This window comes from Rattus norvegicus, chromosome 10 (genome assembly GCF_021556685.1).
Source record: "Rattus norvegicus strain SHRSP/BbbUtx chromosome 10, alternate assembly SHRSP_T2T, whole genome shotgun sequence".
Classification (NCBI taxonomy): domain Eukaryota; kingdom Metazoa; phylum Chordata; class Mammalia; order Rodentia; family Muridae; genus Rattus; species Rattus norvegicus.
Window position 1 is genome coordinate 24,479,928 of NC_141543.1, and position 23,260 is coordinate 24,503,187.

Below are 23,260 nucleotides of genomic sequence, written 5' to 3' on the forward strand. Positions count from 1 at the left end.
GATTTTCATTAGCTAAAGAACTCTAGGAACGATCCTGTAACAAAAAAAATAAGTATATTGGTCCATCACAGCGAGGGCCATGTGTATCATGGGAGCAGTGAGGTGTCACTGCAAGAAGTGTCCGGAAAGACTAAATGTGCTGTGGTAGGTGATTTGGGAGGGTTTGAATGGATTCTGTTAGGTGATGGGGGTGTCTTCAGGAACCTAGTGATACAGCAGAAGGAGTTCCTCGTGTGAACGTGGCCATGGGAAGACAAGCAGTAGTTACTCATCGCCCACACAGGGCAAGCTGCTGACCTTTAGTGCTCTGGGTTTAGCACATGCGCTTTGGATCACACACCTGTGCTGTCGTCTGCTCTCAAATGTGACTTTAAATAGTCTTGCTTTTCTCTTACTCCATCACAGTCTTGACCTTCTCTGATGTGACACTCGGTGAAACCATTCATGTTCAGCAGGAGAGCACAGGGCTCGGCTGTGGAGACCAGGCTGGCTCCTATCTATGGGAGCCACGAGGCCTTCTCTCAATAACGGGCATTTTTAAGGCTGGGAAACCATGTTCTATGTCCTCAGTAATTTTGTTCTCTTCTCAAAATGATTAAGTTCCTGCTCTATGTCAAGTGCCTGGTGATGACACAATAGTCATAAGATGATGTCCTTGCAGCTAAATTGTCCCTTGACCTTCAAGAGAGACAACTATGGTCACTGCAGCGGATGCTTAGAGAGTCATGAGACGTTCTCAGCTGCAACTGGACGTGAGTCAGCATAGCCAGGGGAGCATTACCACAAAAGCTAGCTTCACACAGCCTAAAATACAACTCAGAGCGGCTCAGGGGAAAGGAGGAGAAGGTGTTTCCCTCAGAAGACACTTGTTGTAGAGAAAGCGGCAAGTGGTTTAGTGGCAGCGGGAGTGAGGTTGAGAGTAGAGAATAGATGAGGGGCAGGGTGGAGAGAGGGCTCAGTGGTTAAGAGCACCCACTTCTTTGAAGAGGACCTGAGTTTAGTTCCCAGCATTCAACACCTGTGGCACTCATTTGTGTGTGTGTGTGTGTGTGTGTGTGTGTGTGTGTGCGTGCGTGCGTGCGCGCGTGCGTGCGCATACATGTGTGTACTCTGTCTCTCTGTCTCTCTCTGTCTCTCTGTCTCTGTCTCTGTCTCTCTGTCTCTCTCTGTCTCTCTGTCTCTCTGTCTCTCTCTGTCTCTCTCTCTCTCTCTCTCTCTCTCTCTCTCTCTCTCTCGCACATACACATATCCGATCACACACAATCATAAGGAAGAAGGTGAGGAAGGATTAGACCCTGCAGAGGTCTCAGTAAACTCTTTGAAGAAGTCTTGACTGATTTGGGCCTGATGGGAAGTCATAGGCATTCAAGGAAGGTTTGCAGCCAGGGAGAGTCATGGTCTATCTAACGTGTCATAATCAGTCATATGAGGATATGCTTCCAGGGTGATTAAGAGAAAGGAAGGCTGACATTGGTGCTCTAACTGGAGACGTTTGGAACTGTGGGCAGAGATCCCAAGGCTCGCAATTGCTTCTAGTTCTGGGATCTGGAGAGCAAAGTGCATGGAAGCCGAAAGAGCTGTCTCATCCTAGAGCTCCTGGCACACTGCCACTTCTAGCATCGGTGGCTGCTCCCTTGGCACTTGACATAAAGCCCAGCACTAACCCTTTATTGGATTATTCTATTACAGTAGAATCAGTGGGGTTTTGTTTCTAATTTACAGATATGAAAACTGAAGCACAAAGGGGTTAAACAGTCCTCTCCCTCTGATCCAGCTAATCACTGTGGGAGCGGGAGTTGGAACTTGCTATCTCTCTCTGGGCATGCCTGAGAGCCCCAAGTGCCCAGCTCTGCTCTAAATACTTTGATTTTTGTAGTTCATCCAGTCCTCAAACATGTGTGGTTCAAGGATGTATACTGCACAGGGTAGCAAAGGCAGGCTCAAGTGCTGGGTGGGAAGAGTAGTCAGGAAAGCACTGAAAACATGGGGGCTTAGTTTGTTTTCTGCCCCAGTCACAGAATACCTGAGTCTGGATAGTTTATGTTTTAGAAAAGCAAGCAAGCAAGCAAACAGACATACAAACAAAACAAGATTCTTTGGATTCATGGCCCTGAGGACTAAGAAGTCCCAGAGCAGACGTCTGCAACTGATGATGGCCACATACTGCTTCAATTCGTGATAGAAAACACAGAACAGCAAAACAGTACATGTGGAAATAGAGGAGCTTCAACTCTTGTGTTAGGCAACTGGATCCAGTGAGAAAAGCACTCGTCTATCCGTGAGAGCTGCATGACTCGTAGACCTAGCCCTTTGGCCCATCTCTGAACACTGCCATACTTGAACATCCGTTTATTGTTTGGTGGAAACAAACCACACTCAAATCTGGGTCCAAAGTGCAGAATTTGCAATAGAAGCTTGTAATTGTTATAAATGAATGATTTGGCCAAACAGCCATCTCCCTTCTAAACAGACAGTAATAGAAACACTGTGGAGCCAAGACAGAAAGACAGAAAGAGGCTGGAGTCTCCTTTCTGAGGAAGCTTTCTGATGGAATGCTATGACTGTCAACTGTCAGGTCAGTGGTACAGGCAGAAGTTGCTGCCTTGACCTAAGCGTAGACCCTGTGCACAAGTGGGTGGGCAAGTGTCTTGCTAGGTCACTAAAATGTTATGGGCTTCAGCTTTCCTCTCTGTAGGATGGAACCAATAATGTTTATTTCATAAAGTGTGTGTGTGTGTGTGTGTGTGTGTGTGTGTGTGTGTGTGTGTGTTGTGGTGTGTTTTAAAGACTCGGTTTCATTGTTATGTGTTTTGGTGTTTTCCTGAATGTGTGTATTTACCACATATGTCCAGTGCCAAAGCGGGCAGGAAAAGGACATTAGATTCTTAGGAACTGAAGTTACAGAAGGTTGTGGGGCACCATATGAGTGCTGGGAACCAAATTCAGGTCTTCTACAATTGCTCTTAAACCCTGAGCCAGTTCTCCAGCCACTGGTTTGTTTGTTTGTTTGTTTGTTTGTTTGTTTGTTTAAACCAGGTCTCACAATATACCCGTAGCTGAGGGTGGATTTTTGATCCTCCAGCCTCCACTCCTCAAGTACTATAATTATAGGTCCGTGACACTAAGCTTGAGATCAAATACAGGACACTCTACCAATTCAATTGCATCCCGAGCCCTCAAAAGTCCATTTAAAATTTCTGTCAAGGTACACGACAGATAATGGATGCTGGGCAAAGGATGGGTTGTGTTAAAACCAGGCACATTAGTCACATGATCACTACATGGATCAGCTTGATCTCCTTGACTTAGGGAGAGGAGTGGGAACGGGCCTTGGGCTGGCTACGGAGTAGCTCGCACACTATCATTTGTGTGCAGAGCCTGTTCCCTTGCAGCTTTACATCTTGCCTTTCTCTCAAGCAACTATCAGAGAAATGGGTGTTGCTTTGGGAATTATTCCCCATCGTGGTCTGTTCCACAGGCAACTCTTTCTATTAGAGAGTTGTCATGGCAACCTGCCCATTCAAGGGGCTTGTAGGTGGCCCACTCTTATCCTATGATGCAGGCAGCTATTCCTCCCATTGCTGGAGGGGTCTCCGTGACTTGGCAGTGATAGGGGAGAATCGGTGAAGTAAGCTCTTCTTCCTGAAGGTCTAAAATGTGGGTTTAAGAAGATGTAGGACCTGGCATTGGGGAGACACACAAAAGATGGAAATAAACTGCAACACGTTAGCATGACACCATGGGTTCTGGAACAGAGTAATCTTCCTGAGCACAAAAAAATGTGTAACACATCTTATTGTAATCAGGCATTAATAGTGTAGATTTCCCTAGAGACTGTTTGGCCCTGAAACAGTTCCACCCACCCATCCATTCACACACTCATCCCCACCCACCCATCAATCCATTCACTCATCAAAAATAATAGTTAAGACATAACGGAAATGTAGTTTCTGTCCTCAATTAGGTCCTGGGATCATGGGTCAAGTGTTGCTATGAGGTTTGGATTTGGAATAGTCTGGAAGAATTTCTCAGGGGAAGAGTGGTCAATTTTGATATTTGGATGTATAAGTAGATATTGCACAAGAAAAAAGGGAAGGAAAATGATTGTTCTGGGTCCAATAAATAACAAGTTGAACGTTTCAAAGTGAGATGAATACATACAACTCCAAAGGGAAACCCAAGACCATCTGTCTCAGTCAGGGTTTTTGTTTTAAGCACCAAAGACAAATGCTGACTCATCTAAGCAGAAAGGGGATTGATTAGGGAAGGTAACTCAGCTCACTGATCTCTCAGACACACTCTAATCAACGAGGCTGTGAGCTAGGCGAAACCCGTGAAATAATGTCCCGTGAAGACATTCACAGTTGGCACTGTTTGTTGTGGTGGCATGGCCAACATTACTGAGGCTGGTGCTGGATGTTGCTACTGAGACGTGCATGTGGGAGACCCTCTACCATCCCTTTCACAAACACAGGCTCTTTGTGGCTCCTAATTCTTTGGATCTTTAGCTTCCATTTCAAACCTTAAGGTGCAAGAGTTTAACGAACTGCCCTAGTTTGCTAATGTTCACTATAGCTGCAAGGGAGGCTGACATGGAGAAAATTTGACACTTCTAACTTTATGGTGAGAATGGGCTCCACCTCATAAATCATGCTGGTAAAAACACTAGAGAAATCCAATCATGGAAACTGTTTCTATCCATGAGGTAGGACATGGTAATTACCTTTAAATGTATTTGAAGCCTAACACAAGTCACAGTGTTATCTGAAAATGATGAGACAGTCAGGATTTCAGCCGCACAGAAGATAGACAAGAAATAGCATGAGTGAGCATTAGGTTCATGGTTTATGATGTGGTAGGAGCTACACTGTTACCATGTGTGATTAATGCTAACTCTGACACCCCATTGTCTCCCTGCGGTAATATAACTTCAGGACTAGAATAGCCTCCTTCTGACAGTTCGTCCTCCAACAACCAAGTTCCCTCCATCAGCCATTAGTCTTGGGCTTCCAGGAACAATTTATGTTTCATTTTAATGACGTGTCGGCTCCGTACATACAGAGCTGAAATTTCACAATTAATTTCCCCAAAGTCCCTGACATCCCTTCTAATATTTCAGGCTCCGGAGTAATGAATATAACACAGCTGCTTAAATCCTGATGGATTTGGAGGTTTTCAATGATCTGCATCTAAGAGACTGCTGAGGGGACTGGAGAATTTAACACCTCAATAGAATAAGAACAGGAATGGAGGCCCCACTTGGATGGATAATTTAGATGAGTTTCTCTAAAATTTGTTTCCTAAGGAGTGAACACACAAGTCTCTTTAAACTCTATTTGTCTTTCTGGGATCTGGGGAATACTGTATCTGTTGTTTTTTCCCCTAAAATCCTTTTGCTTTACCTCAACATATTTATGTAATTCTGCCCTTCTGCTTTGTTGATGTAAGTATAGGTTCTTGAGAAAGTTCACGTTCCTCTAAAATTCCATCAGGGTTTATGGTGCATAGACTCTTAGCTTTTATAAGATTCCAGTGTCATTGTTCCTGGAAACCATGGCCATCATGGGAAAACCAGGAGGAAATAGGATTATAGACAGGATTAAAGACGCCATCTAGTTGACTTGAACCTGAGGATATCATTGTGGGCTGTCCAGGTTGTCCCGTGCCCTCCCAAATACTCTTTACACGTAAAGGAAAACAGAATACTGACACCCACAGATTTCAAGACTCTATGTTGATTTGAAGCTGGAGGAAAGAGTTCGTGAACCCCAGGTGACCCCTGCAAGCTGTAACAAGCAAATTAATTTAAATTAAATTAAAGTGGGGTTAGTCTTGATTGGCAACTTATCAGACTTAGAACCAGTAGCAGACACTCCTCTGTGTGTGTCTGTAATCGTTAACACCAGGGAAGGTTAGCTGAAGCAGGAAGACTTCCCTCAATGCAGTCATTACCATCACACAATGTGGAAAGGAGGAAGCCAGCAAAGCACCAGCCCCTCCTCTTCCTCTCTGACGAGGTGACAATGTGACCAGCTTTCGATTTCACACCTTTACATTACACACCAACACAAACCCTTCCCGATGTTGCCTTTTGTCAAGCACATCACCGAAGCCATAATGAAAACAACTAATAGAAAATTGGCACCAAGGTGTAGACTGTTATGGTAACTCAGGCCATGTGGTCATAAGTCTTTGGGACTGTTTTGTGCGAGGAATATTGAGGAGTATGGAGGAGCAGGCTACAGAAACCCTCGATGGCTATAGGCAGAGCTGAATGAACCCTTCTCATGGGAAGATCAAAAGGCTGAAGAAAATGCCAATGGTAGAGGCCAGGCTCATGAGGTTGCAGAGAGGAATAAGAACTCCATGAAAAACATCGTGTTACATTCTACAACAAACAAAAAATAAATAAAAAGCAAACAAACAAATAAGTACATTCTATCTACATTCTACCTGGAAATTCTGTATTCTGTCCTAAAAATCCGAATGAGGTTACATTCCAGAGTACTGGACTAAGTTGCTTGGTGGAGGGAATTTCAGGACAGCATGTATGTTAACATGGGCTGTAGCATAGTTAGCGTTTACTACTGCTATGCGGAGCTAGAGTGAAACAGAATAGGATATACAGTTTGGGGAGAAAAAAGTGAGCGAGGACTTTTCAGTTTTAGACTAGGCTGCTGCGAAGAATGAAGCTGTAATTGTTAAATGGATTAGCACCACTAAACAGAAACCTCTCATTCTATACTGGAACAATAGGAAAAATCCCCTGAAGGCAAGAACCCATCCTTTAAAGCTCCGGCTGGGAAGATGCCCACATTCCTCATCTAGAAATGCTATTGGATTCATACTGTGATTGTAAACGTTACCCAGAGAAGCACTTCCCCAGGTTCAATTACCAAAGCACACAGGACCACAGTAGCCGTGGTAGAAGAGAGGCAGGCTATAGCTCAGGTTGGTAGCATAACTTGGCAGGATCATCCACATAGTTTTGCAGACATGCAAAATCCAAGGGCGAGGGGGTCACAGAGGCTTCAAACAGATTCCAGAAAGCCATTTCATTCAGGAAATTTGTAGCAGGGCCAGTTGCTTTGCGAGGAGGTCCAGAGAGAACATTTTATAGAGCTGTGAAGGTAAAGCCCGATTTGCCATGGCTACTCCAGGGTGCCGAAGACACCAGACTCATGGGGTATCTACTGAGGAAAGCTGCAGGCACTGAGAGAAGCCAACACAAGAGGCAGGCTGTAGGTGCTACCGGTAGCAGAACTGGAGGGGTGAAACTATCTAAGACCTGTGGATGAGACCACCTAAAGATCTAGGAGCTGAACATAAAGATTTAGCATGCGGTGTTTGTCTTGCCGAGTTTTAGTCTGGCTTTACCCTCCAGTCTTTTTTTCATGAGCCTCCATTTTGCCCCTGTTGCAATGGGTTTGTTTACTCCGTGTCACAATACATTGATAGTATGCAGCTTGTGCTTTGAGCCTATCAGGGCTCACAGTGAAGAGTTTGCCTTGAGTCCCCAAAGACATCTTGAACCTTTTAGTCGTGTTAGAACTGTTAAGACTTTAAGGACTCTCAGATGTGAACGAAATGCATTTTGCTCTTAGGAGATACTGATAGCCAATGAGGATTGGGCATGGGAATGTCATGATTAAAGGTGATCTGCCTGGGGGACAGATTGACAAATGGTGGGTTCATAATGGTAAATCCTGATTTCAACTTAATGGTATTTAGAGTCACCTAGAAGACACGCCTCTGGGTGTGTTCATGAATGATGTTCCCCCCATAGTGGGAAGCTCCACCCATGGTCCTAGAGTAAATTAACAGGAAAAGAAAGAAATCAACCAGCACTCGTTTCATTCTGCTTCCGACTGACTGACGACTGTATGACTGATGTCTTACCCTCCTCTGCTACTCATTCCTCACCATGACGGTACCCTCAGACCACAAACCAGAATAAACCCTCTATTTTTAAGGTGACTTTCCAGGCAGTTTGCCACACAGAAAGAAGAGTAGCTTCTCCAGGGCCTTCTAAGGGAGTTCACCCCCTATTGAAACCTTGGCTTTAATTCAGCAAGTCACATTTCAGACTTTTGACCTCCAGACTATAGCGTGAAATATATACATATGTAAAAACATCCCACGCTAATGCCAGCTAGGCACCGGCTGGCAGCCTCAGTCTGTCTCCAGCCCAGCAGACAGGCGGAGACTGCATTCTTTCCTTTTAGCCAGGGCCTGTCTCACCCATGCTGGCTCTGCCTCTCCGGAGCTCTGAAATTGGAAATCACTCTCTCCTCCTGATTCACTAAGTTCCCATGTCTGGCTGTTGCCATGCATGCCCTGTGCTTCCAAATTCCCGTGGTTGGCTGGGGTGCACCCTTGTATACCACGATCTGCCGCCATACCTTTCTCTGGAACCCATTTGAATCGCTGCATGAAGGAAAACACAGTCTTAGTTTAGAATCAACAGGTAACACAGTCGCTGGGCACAGAACCTAGCGTCCTAATTTTGTAAACTATTCTAGGTTAGAAATCCTCTGGGTGGATCCTCTGCCACGCGAACTGACTGCCTCCAGCTACCTACATTCTGTCTGCCATTTTGTTCCCATTGTCCAAAAAGGCCGTTCCTTTCTCCTGCCTCCCTTTTCCTCTTCCCGACCCAGAAGTCCCGCCTACTCACCCAGTGATTGGTTTCTGTAATGTTTATTTATTAGGGGGAAATCCTATCACACCAGGCCACTAAGACAAGACGATAAAGCCATATTATTTTAATCAGGCACCAGGTCATGCTTTGGGACAGCAACAGCAAGTAAAGGGTATCTTCTGAATTACCAGGGCCTTTCTACAGAACCTGAAACCAAGAAAGGGCAAGGACCAGGCCCCTGAGAACACAGAGGTCTGAATGAAGAACAACATCACATTGGTGGATGTTCCTCTGGCTGAATGATCCCAGGGTCTAGTCATGGCTTACATTGCTGTGGTGATAGATGGAGTTGGTCTGAATGAAAGATACTTTTTATCATTCAGGGGGCAAAATCTTAAACCACATCATCCTTTGATTAGGTCTCATGGTGCTCTGTCACTCCATCATCTCAGACTCGAAGGTTCCTGGGATTGGGTTTCTGATTTCTGTTCTCCAAGGGTTGCATCTGCTGCCCCTGGTAACAGGACCGATGATCACAGAAACTAGAGGTAAGTGAGTTGAGAGACTAACTCCTCTGGTCAGGAACTCAGATTTTATCTGCAGCCTGTTATAGCTCTTGTTGCTGCAAGGGCTTCTCCAAGCTTGTTCTTAGAGGATGAGAACAGAAAAGATTGGGATTTGCAGATTAAAATAGATCCTAATTAAAAATGCAGAAAAAGTTGAAGTAAAGGACCCATTCTTGGGCATTTGAGGAGAACTGGATTGTGTTCAATGCAGCTGTTTTTAACCAAACCAAAGAGTAGGAACAAACATCTTTCGTTTTATGATGTTTACATTCTATGTTCTTTTAGCTAAGAAATACTTCCCCAGCCCCCCTTTAAGAGACTGTCCCTATCCTCTGGGACAAGATGAAATTTAATGATCTCCTCACTCTTGACATGGGCATAACTTAGAACTGGCCAGCCACAGCATTCTATTGTGGTCATGATGATTGACTTGTGGTTGGGTACATGACCAGAGGGGCCCAGTAAAATGTTATTAGGATGGCAGAAAGCACTGAAGCTAATCCAAGGGCTACTGATGACGTTGTTATCAGCCTTCAGGTCGACAAGGTTACCATGTAGATAACAGCGAGAGAAAAAAGATTTCTAAACAGCCTTCGAACGTCTATTCAAATATATATCCTAGGCTCCATCTAGTCAGTCATTTGGGGGTCATAAATGCTCTTACACAATCCATTCTTGTCGGTTGTTCACTTTTGTGTGCATTTATCTCTCTTGCCATAGGCATTGGAGCCACAGAGACATTCTACATATTTTGAATTCCTATTCTGTGAGGAGGTATGATGTCAGCTATGGCGGAATAGTCAATAGCATTAGAAGATAGAACATCAATTTGGCAAGAATAAAAATAAGTCTAAATCAAACCATGGGTTAACACAAGAACCTTTATGCTTTGGGTATACAGAGAAAGGAAGCTTAAGTCAAGACACATATATCTTGGCTTAGGTTTTTGTTTTGTTTTGTTTGTTTGTTTGCTTTACAAGATCCTCGGTGAAGAGTATGAGGGCTCAGTTGCACCGTTTTGTGGAGGGCTGGAAACAAATGGAGATCTGGACACGTGGCAGGGCCCATTTCATCCTTTAGACCCATGGATAAGGCACAAGTTAAAGAGGTAACACTCAGGAGCTGTAACCTGAACTGCAGAGACTCCTCAGCAAATGGATCAAAGGCTAGGATGCAGATAACACACAGAAAGGCTTGGGTACAGGGAACACAGAACGAGCATGACATATGCCTGATCTCCCACAGCCTTCAGGGTTTTCTCCACCTAATGTTTCTCCTTCCCCTCAACAACACGCGTTTCAGAGATGGATTGTGTCAGCCATAGGTTTCTAGGCCTCACCAAACGAAAGAAACAGGGAGAAAACGTCAACGTTTTCCCATCCCTGTGCATCAGTGAACAATGGCCAAGCTGTAAGGAGATTCCCTTGACTTTACTGTGATGGCTGTTCAAAGTGTGCACATGTGTGCAAGTATGTGTGTGTCTGTATGCGTGTGTGCTGCGGTATCATTATCTGTCAGTGTCTCTGCACCATACTGCATGCTTATGCAGAGCAGAAGAGAACAGATGGCTGACAACTCCGGTCTTGGCGTTACCTTCCCAGATGCTAGGTAGATGAAACACTTCTTTCCTTGTCTAGGGAAGGTGGGACTGTGTAGCAAAGCATCTGAGTTAGGAGCATCAGACTTCGGAGATTGTCTCCCAATCCAGTTCTTTCTAGTATAACCTGCCTTGAGGCTTTTGCAAATTAGGCTCAAGAAACCGGGGAGAGCAGGAGAAGGTGAGAGTGGAGGACTTAAAAGCAGGGGATAAGGGCTTGAAAGAGCTCAAAGTACTCATGAGTAAGGGAGTTAGTGTTTGACTTTCCTCTGTGAGTTCAAGTTCTAATCCAAGTTCTAGCACTTATGACCTTTGTGGTCTGAAATAGATTCCATCCCAGTGTGTAACTGTGCTTATTCCTTTGCAAAGTGAAGATGGTGGCGGCCGTCTACAGAAGTGGTGTCGGGATGAACGGGGCAGGGAAGATTTGGGTGTTTGGGTGGGCAGTAAATGCCAGCATAGAATCTAGGACGTAGTAACAACAGCAGCAGCAGAGGCAATTCAGCCAAAAATCCTTGTCCTCTTTTCCTCTGTCTCTCTCTGTCTCTCTCTGTCTCTGTCTCTCCCTGTCTCTCTCTGTCTCTGTCTCTGTCTCTGTCTCTGTCTCTGTCTGTCTCTCTCTCTCTCTCTCTCTCTCTCTCTCTCTCTGTGTGTGTGTGTGTGTGTGTGTGTGTGTGTGTGTGTGTGAGTGTTTTGAATATGAAAAGCTTCCCTTTGGGTCTTGTTTCAAAGGCTTGGTCCTGGGCTGATGGTGCTATTATGCAGAAACTGCACCGGGCGAGCCCAGTTGGAGGGAGTAGTTCAGTGTAGGCACATCTATTTCATGCTGACCCCGGACCAGCAGTTCTCAACCCGTGGGTCGCAGCCCCCTTGGGAATTGCGTGTCAGATATTCATCTTACGATTCATAGCAACAGGAAAATTACAGTTATAAAGCATCAATGAAATACTTTTATGGTTGGAGGTCACCACAGTATGAAGTTCTATATTAAAGGGTCAGAGCCTTAGGAGGATTGAGAACCAATGCCCTAGCCCCTTCCTCTCCCCCCTCTGCTCCCTAGCTGTTACAAGAAATGGAACACTAAGGAACACAGAAGGAAACAGGCTAAGCTAGTGCCTTATCCTTGTAACAGGGCCCTTTCCTGGCCATTGCTCTTGTGGTGATCAAGAAAATCAAACTGAAGGCTCGGAAAGAGGAAGGCCTCTGCAGTGGCGGAGAGAGCTAACGACAGTTAGTGTACAGTAGTTATCCCAAACGGTATTTTCTACTTTCGGTTACTACAGCGTCAACCAAGTCCTGAAAAGATAAGATGGGAAATCCGACAGATAAGGAATCCCCGCGTTTTAAGGTACACGGCATTTATGAGTGGCATAATGAAACTTCTCTCCATTCCCTTCCACCCTCCCCCGGACTGAGCCCTCCTCCTATTGCTGAGCAAGCATGGCTGTGTCTGCTTCCTGCTGAACAGGTAATTTGTTATCACTCCTCTACTATCCGTTTGGCCGATGCAGTATCAGAGCACTTGTCTTCAAGGAAGCCTGAGGTAAGAGCTGGTGCTGTCCTGTCAGTCTGCCAACACCATTTACCTCACATCACCTCATTACCAGGCATTGGATCACCTCACACCATCAGGAGAAGGATGACTGCCATACAATTAAATACGTTTAGACAAAGGAGGTACAGCCCATCTAGAGAACTATCTTAGACTGTTCGGATTGTTTTGTTTTATCATAGTGGTGGCTAATGATTTGCTACTATTCCTCATTAATAAATTAAGTATACTAACACATGTAGCTAGGGAAACAGCATATTCAGGGTCCAGTATAATCCATTGTTTCAGGAATCCACGAGGGGTCCTGGGGCATGTTCCCACAGACAAACATGCTGTGTCTTGCTCGCCAACTCTGTCTCCAACCTCTGGTATTATCCCTGACACCGGATAGAGGCTATACTAGTATTTGATAAGTGGGTGAGTAAGTGAATTAAAAATGCCCAGTAGTGTATCATTCTAGCTATGGCCTTCCTGAGAACAATCGAGAAGAAAGGATCTGTGAGAGACGAGGTCAGTCTGTCCACTATATGACCCCAATTCAATTTCCCCTCTGCAAAGGATGGGTTGAAGGAGCTGAAATGGGCTTCATTTCTTCTCCTAGAATATTACATCTGGAGCCGAAGCAACATAATGACGTCAATCACAAATGCAATTGCCTGTTCCCGGGCTTGCTGTCATCTCACACAGAGAGCCTGAAGCAGAAGGGGAGCAGCCTCTGAAGAAAAAGTTCTTTCCTATTTTATTTTTTTTCTTAAGAAAAAACAACTCTCGGTCTCTAGCAATGTTCCTCAAAGAGTTCAGCCAACCATGTTTTGTTAATTGGCTTTAAAATTTTCTCAATTAAAAGTTTATATGTGTGCTATACACACACACACTTGTATGTGTGTGTGTGTCTATGTGCATGTGGTGCACATGTGTGTAGAAGCCAGAGGACATCAGCAAGTACCATTCCTCCTCAGTCTCCATCCACTTTGACTTTTAAGACAGGGCCTCTCACTGGCTTGGGTTTCACTTGATTACAGAAGGCCGGCTGGCAGGGAGAGCCTCAGGGATCCATCTGTCTCCATTTTCCCAGCGCTGTGGTGATGAGTGTGCATAGCCATGACCAGCTTTTTCATGTGGGTTCTTGGAGGTCCCAAATTTAGGTCCTAATGCTTGTGACAAGCCTTTTACCAACTGACTTGTTTGCCTAGCCCCAAACCTTTTTTTTTTTATTATGACAAAATGGCTTCAACAATCAACCCCTGTGATGGAAAGCTCCCAGGAGGAAGCTGAACCTTCCGCTGTACCTTCTGTCAGGCTCAGTAACTGCTTAAAACTTCAACGATCGTGGAGAGGTTGGGATATGTTGCAGGTCCAAAGCCTAATTACAATGATCTTGAAATATCCTTAGTCACTTAAATAGCCATTCCCTGCCAACTTCTGTGTTTGACCTAATATCCTAGAAATAACAGGCCAGACCTTTTGGAGTACATTAGACTAACAAAACTAGGTGCCACCAACCCAAAGGCTGGGCTGTCATGAAATAACATTGGGGCCTATGGCCGAGATTCTGCTCTTTGCTGTAACTCACCTACATACGTCCCCCTGGGCTATTCGAAAAGTGCCTTGATCTTATGACTTGATTTTTTTCTGTTACCATAAAGACCTCTTCAAACCACTTTCATGGTGAAATATGAAATTTGAGATAACCTAATCCTGTATCCTTAAGATACATGGTCACTCATATTTTCTTCAGAATAAACTATCCTTTATCCTCTTTGAGGTGAGATCTGTGGTTTGTTTTTTTGTTGTTTGTTTGTTTTTGTGGTTATTGCTGTTGCTGCTGTTGTTGTTGCTGGTGGTGGTGGTAGTGCGTGTGTGTGTGTGTGTGTGTGTGTGTGTGTGTGGTGTGTGTGTGTGTGTGTGTGTGTGTGTGTGTGTGTGTGTGTGCGTGTTGATTACTTTGCCTCATATCGGTTAGGAAATGCATCAGACAGGAATGTGTGTCAAGGAGGCAACACCTCATGCCAACTGAGAAGCAAAGAGAAAGAGGAAAAGGGTATCGGTAGCTCCTTGAAAGGCATGTCCCCAATGACCTAACTTCCTCCCACCAGGCAACACCTCCTGAAAGCTAAATTACTTCCTGTTAGGGCTACCGGCTGGTCCCCAAACCTTTTACCACAGAAGCTTTTGAGGGTCATTTAACATCTAAATCCTAACATTTCCCTAGCCTCATCGTGGCATCTTACAAGAATACATGTGGAAACCATGGCAGGCACAATAGTCTTCTAAAGATGTCTGCACCCCAGTTCCCGGATCCTGTAAATACACTAGGTGGCATGTCAAAGGATCTCGGGGGTGTAGAAGAAGCTAAGGCTGATAAGGCTGAATTTAGAATGATTGTTCAAAGTGCTGTGTCTGAGTTTAATGCTAACTCAGCAGTCCTAGAATGTGGACAAAGAAGACAGGAGAGAGAACCACAGGGAAGGCAGTATGAAAAAAATTTGGCCATGAAGGTAAAAAAAAGAAGGGACCAAGACCAAGGGTGTTCCCATCATGTTGGGTGGGTAGCCTCCCAAAGCAAGAAAAGACAGGGGACAGATTCTCCCTCAGAGCTTCCAGAAGAAAGGTTACCCTGCTGACCTTTATCAAAGAGTAAATCTGTGTCATCATAAGCCAATATGTTTTTCATAAATTCTTCCAGCAGCAGAGAAGAATCCCAAGGCTCACTCCCTCCTCATGTGTCTAAATGGTTCAAGTTATAAATGGAGTCAATTACAATGCTCGTTAAACAGGACAAGTTATGCGTGTCTAAGTCAGACTTCTTGTCACTGTGACAAATATCTGACACAAACAACTTAAGGGAGGAAGGATTTATCTAAAAAGCCCATGGGTCCAGAGATCTCAGCCCATCAGTGGGAAGGGTAGCTCACAACCATGGTAGCCAGGAAGTCTATTTAAACAAAAGCCTGAGTTATTGAGTTTCCTCCTTCTCCTTCTTTTATTCCATCCAGGTCCTCAGTCTAGAGGATGGCACTGTCAACACTCAAGGTGGGTCTCCCTCTCCTCAGTTAATCCTCTAGGAAAACCCTCATCGGCACAGCCAGAGGTGTATCTGGCTGATCCAGTGGGCAATCCACAACTCAGTGAAGTTGATAACGAGAATAAACTGTTATGCTACACTGGCGAAAATTTGGGGTTTATGAATTTTCTTAGTCCTGTGCATTTTCTCAACTGAAACATCATGGTTGTACAGAGAGTGGTCTGGAGTGTATGATTTCTCCCTCCCTCCTTCCCCCCTCCCTCCCTCCCTCCCTTCCTCTCTCCCTCCCTCCCTCCCTTCCTCTCTCCCTCCCTCCCTCCTTCCTTCTCTGCCTTGGCTAGATCCTTGTCTGCACTTTCCACTTTTCCTCATACCAAGAGGCACCCTCTACGTATGATTATGGCGCTCCAGCTTGGTGTCCACTCCTCTCCACAGTCTCAGGTGAACAGATAATTCTCAGACAGACACACATCCAGAAAACCAGCCTGTACAGGCCCTTGTATCTTGGTGCCTGGAGTGTGTTCAGTGGTTTTCAACTTGTGGGTCACAGCTCCTTCTTTGGGGGTTGAATAACCCTTCCACAGGGGTCACCTATGATCACCCAGAAATACAGATATTTACATTAAGATTTATAACAGTGGCAAATTTGCAATTATTAAATGGCAAAGAAAACATTTTTATGCCTGGGGCGTTACCACAGTGTGAGGAACTCTATTAAGGTTTACAGCAATAGGAAGGTTGAGAACCATTGTTCTAAATAGAAGGGGAATGTGCCTTCTATGTGGGGAAAAATGCCCCTTAGTTGTTCTAACTGTTCCTCCTGTTCAAAGGAAGCTAGCATACTGTCAGTGTGGTCATAAGAAGGAACAACTCTGTCCATCACTAAAGGCTGTCATGATTAGCACCCAGGGAATATTGAGGACAGAGTTTTATTGTCACATAAAAACTCCTGACTTCTCCAAAACACCTCTCAATTAGTATTTCTTTACCTTTAGAGAAAATCCCACTGGGCTTCAGCCTGCCTGCTATATTTCACTCCAAGCAGACAGCCTTGTACTGTGAGTGGGTCTCCACAAAGCCCTGTGCTGACCTCTCATTCCCCAATGTGATGATGCTGAGAGTTGGTGAGTCATTAGCTCACAGTGGAAACCAACGCCTTCCTCTCGAGACTCGATTAACTCTCGTGGCAGTGAGCGAGAGCTCTGCTTAGCTCTTGTCAGTCACTGTACAGCAAGGCTGCCCCTCCTCTTCTGTCTCTTCTGTGCATGTTCATTTGCTCTTCTGCTTTTAAAAGGCCACACTGGACTCTGAACAGATACAAGTCGCTCTGGGGGGTGTCTTGGCATCCAGAAACACAAGTCAAAATGTTGTGGTTTGTCCTGAAGTTACTATATTTTGATGCCAATTTCACTGCCCCAAGGACAGCTGTCTAGTCAAGGACTCTGAACTCAGGTGACTTCACCAGAACTACCTCTCCATTGAATTTGTAAAGTACTGGTGAGGGGCAGGTACAGGATAAAAGGAGGCCTGTCATTGGAGGAGAAGGAAGGATGGGCAGGAGAGAAGTTTGAAGGAAGAGGAGGAGATTAGGGGAGAGAGGGAGACAGAAGGGAGAGAGGGGCCGAGAAGCCGTGGCAGGACAAGATGGCAGGTGATGTTAAGATTCTGCTCTGTGTATTTACAGGTTGTTATTAATGTTCTCAAGGGATGGATAGTACCGGGCATTATATGTTTAAGTGGGCAATTATATTTTACCAATTGGATCTAAGATTATTGTGTTGTGTGTTCTTTTATGTGAGGGTTTGAGTGTAAGAAAGCGTGCGGCTGGGCTGTGTTTCCACCAAGATATCTAGCAGATATCTTGGGACACTGTGGTGAGGACCTAGCAGGGTAAAAGACACCAATCCTCCTTTTTATTTTTATATTTTTACAACAACATCAAAATAAGATTCCTGATGAGTTACCAAGCATCTGATAGTCTGTTCCAGCAACAAAAAGATGATCTGAAACAAGGCCATAGTTCAATCCAGGATGAGGGCTCGGAGACCAGATGGGCCATAGGAAAAGGCACGGCAAAGGCCAAGTGAAGTGGGAGTTTCTGGTTTATTTGGAGACACAGCTGTGTCACTCGAAGTTTTTCTGGAAACTGTCTTACGAGAGGATGTTTTGCTGAGAACAGATATGTGGTGTTTTTCTGGAAGCTGCCTGGAAAGGGTGTGTGTGTGATGCTTTGCTAGAGTGGATGCTTGAGAGAACACGTGATGTTTGGATAGGGTATAAAAGTATAACCCAACACACAGTGGATCGTGCTGGCTGTGTGACATTGGTTTGCCTTGCCACTCTTCGTTAGTCTTCCATGGGCTTTACTGCCACTGTTCTTCACCAATGACATTGCATTGTGACATTGATTAGCCTTGCCTTTTTCCACTGATCATCATCTGTTGTGACTTCATAGAGAGAAATGCACTTGTCTCAGGGTTTTATTGCTGTGAACAGATAACCATGATCCAGGCAATGCTTATAAGGACAATGTTTAATTCGGGCTGGCTTACAGGTTCAGAGGTTCAGTCCATTATCATCAAGGCAGGAGCATGGTAGCATCCAGGCAGGCATGGTGTAGGAGGAGCTGAGAGTTCTACATCTTCCTCTGAAGGCCGCTGGCAGAATACTGGCTTCTAGGCAGTTAGGATGAGGGTCTTAAAGACCACACCCACAGTGACACACCTACTTCAACAGGGCCACACCTTCTAATAGTGCCAGCTCCTGGACTGAGTACATGCAAACCATCACAAAACCCAAGAATTCCCCGTGATATTCCAGCAGCTTTTTGCCACTTCCTCAGACCCGGGCTGATTGGCAGAGCCTCGCTGTTTCTTTTGGATCGAACTGCTGTTGCTGATTTATGAACAGTGTTTGCAAATGGATTGACCTGCCCCTGCTGATTTGTGTGAACTGAACTGCTGATATCCTGACAATGAAGGTTGGAATCACCCCAAAGAACTATTTCTAAACAGGTCCACATCCCTCTCTGCCCTATTAACCTTTCCTTTCCACTACCTCTGGTGGGTGGTGGGCTAGAAGGGAGGTTAAAGCATTTAAGAACCCTTATTAATGTAGGTTTTAAAAACTCTAAGCCTGCAGCCAAGGGACAAATGAAGAAAGTGGGATTGGCCTGAAGACTTTAATCATTAAACACATGACCATATAAAGCAGTTAAATCTCCTCTGGGAAGCGTAACTCAAGAAGAAGACAAATGGCTGTTTCTCAGGGGGGTTGAGAAAGGATTCCTGCACACAAAGCAGTCTATGTTCCCTAGAGCATGACCACATCAGAAACCCTGTGCTCACACGCTAGCCGCTGCCTACACCTGTCCACTGCTCTGAGTTCTCCTGATCCATGCTTGACTTCAAGATCTCGTTTGAAATCTGCCCTTCCCCCTCCCAGCACAGAGACCTCTACCCGAGAGACGATATTGAAGGCCTCACAGGACTCAATGAGTGACATCGTCTCTAGATGATCTAGGCTGAAATGAGAGGTTGCTGGGTGCAGTAAGCAAGCATCCTAAGTGTCCACAACCCTACTGGCCTAGACAAGATGCTCCTTGGAAACAGTCTCCCTGTACATGAGGAAGGCCTTTGGTTAACTGAACGTGCAGGCCCAGCTTTAGGCTGACTCCTGGAAGGGCAGCCCCAGAGTCCTTTGCAGGAGAGAGAATTACAGCTCAGAGTAGGACAGGGACCTGATTAGTGCCATCGTTGCCACTGTCATGTATCCCTTCTAGCAGAAAGAATGGTCACCAGGCTCCTGGACCCTGGGGATATGGCTCTGATGACCTCTCTATCTTCCTTAAGGTTAATTGGGCCTCGGCCTCCTTCCTAACCAGACGCTGCAGCTCCTTCCCTAAGTTCTTCCCATGCTGTTTTCTCTGCAAGACGCTCCCAGAAACAGAGAGGATTGTAGGAAGAATCATATAGCTTGAGAGTAGCCAAACTAGGGTAGACTTAACCACTTTATTATGCATACCCATTAGTGACAGTGCTCAAGGAAGGTTTGGAGGAGGGACAAAAAGCTCCCAAGGCAGCTGTGGCTTTGTGGCGGGAGGGGGGAGGGGAGGCTTGCTGTAATACACAGTAGCTCACACTGTCTTGTGCATTTGACGGTCTCATTCTCTCTTGAAACAAGCCTGTGATCAGCTCTAAGCACTCAACCCTCAGGGAGGGTCCAGACAGGGCTGCAAGAGCTGCAGATGCTTCTTGTCTCCTATGATTTTGCCTCTGCTACCTGAGTCCTTAGACTGGAAGAGAAAAATCACTGACGCCCTGCCACACAGAGGTACCAGAGTGAATTCAGATACAAATTCTGTGTGCGGTGGGCTCACCAGCCCTGGGGCTGAGAAGCAGCCTAGTGGCTCCCAGCAGGGGTGTGCACAGAGCTGTCTCTCCCACCTCAGAGGTCCCCTTTGTTCTCTTTTCCCACAGCCAGCCTGTTGTCTGAATTACAAAGCTTCCCTGCAGAGGTGCCCTGTTCTCTCTGCCTCTTGCAGACTTCACACAGGCAGGTGTGTAACTAGCCACACAGGCACAGAGAAACTAGGAGATCTGATGGCATCCCTGACAGTGTCCTCAGGCCACCACTGGCCTGGAATGACACCTGGAGGAGCAGTTATGGAAACTAATGTTTGGGTGTAGGAAATAAAGGAGGTCACCTTTCTTACACAACGCAGGCTGGCAGACTGAAATTCATGCCGTAGGCAGCGTGCCATTTCTGATGGGGAAGGAAGGCGGTGGGCGGGGAGGGGCCCTGAACAGGCATGGGAAGGCTGGGGAAGGCTGGTTGGAGGCTGGGTATCAGTATCAGAGGAGAAGATGCCCATAGCTGGAGAGGTGGGGTGAAGCTTGGGACAGAGAAACCTAGGCGCTATACTAAATATGAAATTCCCAATAACTCATGGGGCCATCTTTACCATCCGGGGTGGAGTGTGATCCCAGGACAGGAGCTGTCACTTCCCATCATCTTCAAGCTGATTTAATTTGGTTTGGCCAACTCTTGAGGCATCCCTGATTTCCCCAAACTAGAGGAAGTAGGTCAAGTGAGGCCCAAGTTCTGCCATAAATCCAAGGTATAGCAGTGGAATTTGAACACTAAACATCTCTGAACTGTTTCCCATTATTCTACTAAATAAAGTCTTCCCACAGTCATAGCCTCCTTTTGGTCATTTTTCACTCATGGATCCCTACTCTGTGCCCCCCTACCTTGGCTGCAAACCCCTCCGTGTCTGTGCTGTACTCAGGGTCCACTGTGGGTGTATCTGTAGCTGTCTCAGCCATCCCTGCTTGCATGGGTTATACTTTCTATTGCTGTGATAAGTTGTCTTAGCATCAGTAAGACAACTTACAGAAGGAAGCATTTATTTAGGGCTTATGGTTCCAGAGCTGCAGGAGCCCAGCTCATGGGGGGGAAGGCAGGGGAGGGACACGGCAACAGGCAGACAAGCATGGCGCTCGAACTGAGACCTGAAAGTTCACATCTAGATCAACAAACAGAATACAGAGAGTGCAGTGGGAATGGCAGAGGGATCTTGAAGCCTTAAAGCTAACCCCTGTGACACACCTCCTCCAACAAGACCACACCTTCTAATCCTTCCCAAGCAGTTCCATGGACCAAGGAACATGTATTCAAGCACATGATCCTATGGGGCCGAGGGATTCTCATTCAAACGAATACAACTCTTGAATGCCATGCTATCTCTTTATATCTATACTTCTGCTTCTTGTGGTTGCGCTTGTCCACAGCCTATGAATATTAAATAGAAAATGTCAGAAATAAGGTACAAGTCTAACATTTCATCACATCCTAAAAAGTGCAGTGTGAAATCTCTGTTGTTTGCTCTGTCTCACCTGGACTGCAAATCATCCCCTTGTCCATGCTCTCTGTGGAGCACATGCTACCTGTCCATTGGTCATCTAGAAGCATTCTTGGCTATCGGATGTTCTGACATGGTATTACAGTGTTTGTGCAGTGCTCTGACTTAATAATAACCCAGCGAATAAGAGTGGTGATTCCTGCAGTCCAGATACACCAGGGAAACCTGAAAGTGCTTTAAGCTAAATGGTTAAACTATAATAAAATATTCTGAGAGAGATCATACTTACATAGCTTATACATAACATAATAAATGATATATAAATACATAAAATAATAAACATTGGTATATTGTTCAAAAGGTTTTTCTTATTAGTAGTTTGATAATCGCCTACATTGCTTAATGTATGGATTAAACTTTGTGATGTGTACATATGTGTGTACAGGAAAAAAACAGCACACCTAGCATCCTGCACCATGTGCAGCATAGATATCCGGTGGGGTCTTGGAGCATGCGCAGTCCTGCTTCAGAGGCCCTCTCTTTACCACGTTTCAACAGTACTGTGGGCAGTGGGTTTTGTCTTTAACAGTGACTGGACAATTTCATCATTGACAGGCATCAACCGTTTTGCTTTACGTTATGCACACTCAGTTGCAGCTCTGTCGTCTGAACAAAGACAGACTCCGTGAAGCCACGCCCATCTGTCTGCTCAGCCTCCAGATGCCCACGGGGCTCCGCAGGTCTCCTAGGAGGCTACTAGAACTGATTTCACCTAAGATCCAGTTTGCTGTTTTCTCTTCGTTGCCTTCTAATGTGTTTGAGAATCATACCTATACTGGTCCCGCCATAATGACGACATTTTAACTTGACTGGTGTGTGTGTGTGTGTGTGTTTGTGTGTGTGTGTGTGTGTGTGCAAGTTCATGTTGCAGGTGCATGTGTGTGTGCGTGTGGAAGTCTTGGGCCCACGCAGGATATTCTTACTCAGTACTATTCACTTTGAGACAGTATCTCTCACTGACTCAGACCACTCTGCGTAGGCTGAGTTGGCTGGCTAGCGAGTTCCAGAGATCCAACCGTCTTCGCCTCCGCAAAGATGGATTCATAAGTGCAGTTTACAACACTCAACTTTCCCCTCCATGGCTTCTGAGGATTGAATTTGAGTCCGAGCTATCAACTGAGCTATCTGCCCCTCGCCTAACTATCTCTGTATCAACGCTGTTTACATGGTAACATTCTGGACCATGAGAACTGGGCTTGTTGTAGGCGGTGATACATTGTGTTCTGTGACACTGTGATTGCCCTCTATGAGCAGTCAAGCAAAGCCTTGGCCCTGTGAGAAGAGAAAGGATCCCCCTCTTCCCTGCTACAAGCCCTCCAGATTTTGTAAGCTCACCTGAAGACTGGTGGATTACCTGGTGGGCCGGTCACCTGGTGGATTGCCCGAGGTGGGTGTCTTTCCATGATAGAGCCATGGAATGGAGCTGATAGCCTGAGAGGGGCACTGGCTGCAAGCTCCAGGGATTGCCATTCCATTCCAGCTGTCACAGCCCTGAAATACTGAGGAGGTGTTTCCCCAGACCCAGAATCCCTCTGGTCGGCACTCCCTGCTCCCACTGTAAGCTTAGCTTAGGCTGGCCTTCAACACAGTCAAACTTGACTCCCTGTCTAAAACACCAGCAAGCAGGAAGCATCTTACTGACAGTAAGCCAAAAGTGACAGATGAACAGAAGCCAAGTGTCCCCTGCCTGCCACCCACCCCCCATATCACACCAGGCTCCCTGACATGGTCTTGATGTGAGCTGTGGTGGCAGTTGATAAGGGGACCTTCCTTGAAGGCAGCACAGGGCCTGGGCATATGGCCAAGGCTGCAACCCTGTCCCTCACCCGAATCCACCTGCTTTCCTTGCTTTAAAGAGCTGCAGTTTACAAGATTAAAATTCCTTCCTACTTGCTTTGGCAGCTTGGGACCAGGGAGCAGAGGAAGTGGAGGGGAGTCCAGGGTTTCTGATTGGTT

General features: G+C 45.7%; 1 protein-coding gene across 2 annotated transcripts in view; it reads right to left on the reverse strand.

Moving 5' to 3' along the window:
• Positions 1-23,260, reverse strand: part of Kcnip1 (potassium voltage-gated channel interacting protein 1) — a 369,154-nt gene that overhangs the window by 259,758 nt on the left and 86,136 nt on the right.